This window comes from Acomys minous, assembly GCF_964271855.1.
Source record: "Acomys minous genome assembly, chromosome: 19".
NCBI classification, from domain to species: Eukaryota; Metazoa; Chordata; class Mammalia; order Rodentia; family Muridae; genus Acomys; species Acomys minous.
Genome location: NC_140499.1, coordinates 38,238,258 through 38,242,330, shown reverse-complemented (window position 1 = coordinate 38,242,330; position 4,073 = coordinate 38,238,258). Strand labels below are relative to the sequence as shown.

Here is a 4,073-nt window from a genome sequence, read left to right as displayed (position 1 = left end):
CACTCCCTCTTATTTGGTTAAGGACTGAAGGAAGTGGAGAGGGGGAAAACATCAGAAGCTTTACTTAAAATAAGGAAGGACATACTTTCCTTCAACTCCATCTTCACCATTCTCTTATTTCTGCTCATTCTTCACCCGTATAAAATATTCAAGAGAATGATTTCTGTTTCATTTTACTTTCAAATAGGCAAAACAGTACCTGAAATCGAGTTTTTTGTACTGCCAGAGCGATTCTGGAGGGCAAAATTTTGCTAACTTGTATCCTCTCTCATGCGAAAAAATTTAGGAGGCCTACCTGGATTATTTTAGCTGTGTTATAGTTTAGTTTTAGAGTAATGTTTCTTAGCATTAAGGCACATTTCAATCAGTTGCATCTTTCAGGATATTTTGTTGCCAGCCCCCTTCCCAGATCAGTTCAGATTTCAGAGGTGAGGTTCTGCTGTAACTTGGATCTGAGATGTCTCCCAGGGTTCAGGTTTGAAAAGCTTTGTTCTGTCTCACAGTACTATAGTTAGGCTGTACTATCTTTCAAAGACGGTTCAGACTAGAGGGCAGGTAAGTCACCAGTGTGTGTCCTTGAAAGCACGTTGTGGCTCCGGGCCCTTCCTCTCTCTGTTCTGCTTCCGAGCTGTCATGAAATGAGTAGGGCCCTGCTCCGTGTTCCCACCATGATGTAGTGTGCATTGCCATAGGCCCAAAGCAGCAGGTCAAATGACTGCACCGAAGCCTCAGAACCCACGGGCCAAAATAAACCATTACTCTTTTTAATTAGATTATTTTAAATTTATTTTCTCAGGAATTAAAAAGCTAAGTTAGTCATTAGCTAATATGCTAAAAAATATTTTAAGTTCTTCAGGTAACAAGAGTATGTACTCAGATATAGAAGCCACTGTACAGTTTTTATTTTCCCACACGATTACATCAGCGTCCATAAGTTAAGTCAGGACAACGTTAATTTTCTGAAAGACTGTTATGATTTGGAAGCAAAGGATTGAAATATTAAGTACTTACAATTTTACTTTTATTGCTTTTTAATATTTAAAAATATATTCTTGTAAGTTTTTTTTTTAATGTATATAGGTGTTTTGCCTGTGTGTATGTCTGTGTACCACATGTGTGTAGTGCTAACTGAGGCCAGAAGGGGGAAGCAAATCCTCTGGAATCACAGAAAGTTGTCAGCTGCCAGGTGCATTCAGGTAATTGAACCCTGGTCCTCTGAAAGAGCAACAAGTGTTCTTAAATAAGGAGGCATCTCTCCAGCACTGGTGTTTGTATATTCTTAACAATGTACAATTTCTACCTACTTTATCTTAAAAATTTAGTAAAGACGTTCATGTCACAACAGTGGAGGGATGACTCTGTTGGTTAAGTGCTTGCTGAATAAGCTTGAGCACCTGGGGCCAGATTCCTATCACCAAGGTAAATTCAAACACAAAGAGTTAAGGAGGCAGAGATGGAATGATTCCTAAAGCTCATTGGTCAATTGTTTCTGTGATGTCAAGCTTCATTGAGGATGTGTGCAATTGTAGCCTAACTGTGCCAAACTATTGCACGAAAGTGGTAGAGTTTTGAAATGGAAAACAAAACCAAACCTAGGCAAATATTAGATATCTGGACTAAATGGCAGGATTTGAAATTCATGGCAGCTTTGGAAGTATATCATATCTATTCAAGAAAACACAGACAGGAACATCATTCTGAAAGTATGCTTCTTTTCTAGATTGTTCATATGGGATCTTAACTCTCCCTCAGGGCAGGCTCAATCTTTTCTTTTGGATGAACTGTATCTAGCCCTGACCTTTCTTTCCATTTTTCCCTACTTCTACTTTGTGAGGAAAATCCAATTAATAGGCAAAAAGAATGTTCTCACAATAATACTTCATTTGAAAAGAAAATGTCTTTTAGCACAATTACCACATTTATTTCATTCATACAAGAAGGGTTAAAGTTAATTTGTTTTCAGAGTTTCTAAGATAAAGTGGGTTTCCACTAAGGAATTAGAAAATCACATTAAAATTAAGTCACAAGGGACTGAACTCCAGAAAGCAATTTTCAGAAACATGTGAATGTAATTTTAGGTTTTGTGGAACTTGACTGTCAATATGCCCATGAAGAATGAGAATAAATATAAGCGATGTAGGCTGGAAATTATGCTGAGACCTTTAGTGTTGGCAGATATTTTATGTTAAGTTATAATTATGACTTCTCTCCAGTGTTATTAAGTGAGGCCAGCAATGGTGATGATTATATGTCTATATGTATTTGTTCTCTGAGAGGGACAATAAAATTCCCTGTGTGAGTAATGATTGAGAGGATGTTGAAATGTTCATTAGACAGCATGGTCCTGGGACAGTAGCACAGCATGGAGGCACATGTGAAGGTTTCATATCTCTGAGAATATATCCAGGAAATCATTAAGTGAATGTTTTAATTAAAAGATAACAGGTGATCAAAGGGTGAATGCAGCTTGATCGCATTTCACAAGCATCTATGAACTCAGTTTGTGAAGTTTAATTTAGTGGACACACCTGTGCTGGAATCTCCCCTGAGTCTCAGAGTTCTACGCTGAATTCACCAGAACTGTGATTGGCCTGTTCTCATTAATCTAAATGAAATCAGGATGCCTGTAGTTGCTTATGTTTGTTTAATTTTACTCAACAATCTGTTTTTCTTTTTCTTTCTTTCTTTTCTTTCTTTTTTTTTTTTTTTTTTTTTTACTTTCCCCAGCTTTATTAAAGAAAAAGAGCAGTGGTGGTAAATCTCCAGAACGTGGTCAATTATCCCAATCTCCTGGGATGCTCCCTTAAAACATGGCATTTGATCTCCAAGCACATGCTGGTGTACACGGTTCCCATGACTAAGCAGGTGAGAAGCCGGCACCCAGACGGGCTGCTCATCTTCCAACTTCCCCCAGTCTGTGGTCTGTCTTTGGATCGGCAATAATTGCCTGAACAGCTACTATAGCTTCATTGATTTTCGTCTGTAGCTCTCTGAGCTCTTCTATGTGCAGCAACCTCAGGATCTGAGCAGCTTCGTTAAGAACTGCTTCTCCTGTGTCAAAACCAAGAATATGTTTTTCTAAAGCAACAGGTAAGCCCTCTTTTGTTTGATTGGCTTTAGCAACTGCATCCTGTGTTAGACGCTCCTGAACCAAAACACGAACTGCCTTGAGCATTACCAAGGAGTCATCAAGTCGCTGAATCTGAAGGAGGTTAGCCAGAGCCATGATGCCAGCCTTAAAGTCAGGATTGTTTACGTCCAGGTTGATCAATGGCTCTGTATTTTTAGCTACATTGTCAGTAGTTTTTCTGTCATCAGCTACTAAGTCCTTGTATTTTTCAGCATTATCTCCATATTCAAGCCTAACAGCTAACCCAAGAAGCCAGTCAATTGCTTCTTGCCGATCTTGAATCTTGAAAGGACAGTTAACATCTTTGAGATACTTTTCGAAGAACTTGGGCCAGTCACTGCTGTGAATATTTCTCAAGTTTCCTCTATCTTCAGTCTTCTAGTGTCTGATTTTCTGGTCTTCAAGGCAAACAATAAAGTTTCTAAATTCTGTTTCATCTTTGCAGTTGAAGCCTGCGGGGTTGTGGTAGTCCAGGGCCGTGAGCTTGCGTCAGAACATGGTCCCGGCTGCTCGCGCTGGCCGCCCAGGCCTCCGCCAGGACAGGAGAAGCGAGGTGAGGCTGGGCAGTGCAGGGACCGGCAACAATCTGTTTTTCATTTGCTTCTAAGTTGATATGCTCAGAGAGTTTTGTTTGTTTCTTTGTTTGTTTTGGATATTACGTAGTATTCTGTTCGAAGGATAGACTACAGATTTATTTGTTTCTCCTGTTTTTAAGCATTAGGATTGCTCCAGTAGTTTTGTTTGTTTGTTTGTTTCATTTGTTTGTTTGTTTATTAGAGAGTCTCAATATACAGTGCAGGCTGGACTTCGGCTCGTTCTGTATCTCTGACACATCTCAAATTTGTGATTTTCCTGCTTCATCTTCCCAAGCACTGGGGATTTCAGGTAGGTATCACCATGACAGGCCTGTTCTCAGCTTTTAAAAATGGTAGTTAATATGGTT

General features: G+C 39.3%; 1 pseudogene across 1 annotated transcript; it reads right to left on the bottom strand.

Annotated features, from left to right (window-relative positions):
* Positions 1–2,701: 2,701 nt before the first annotated feature.
* Positions 2,702–3,619, bottom strand: LOC311589778 (RNA transcription, translation and transport factor protein-like; annotated as a pseudogene). The gene has a single exon. The product of its transcript is annotated as an RNA transcription, translation and transport factor protein-like (transcript).
* Positions 3,620–4,073: the final 454 nt, after the last annotated feature.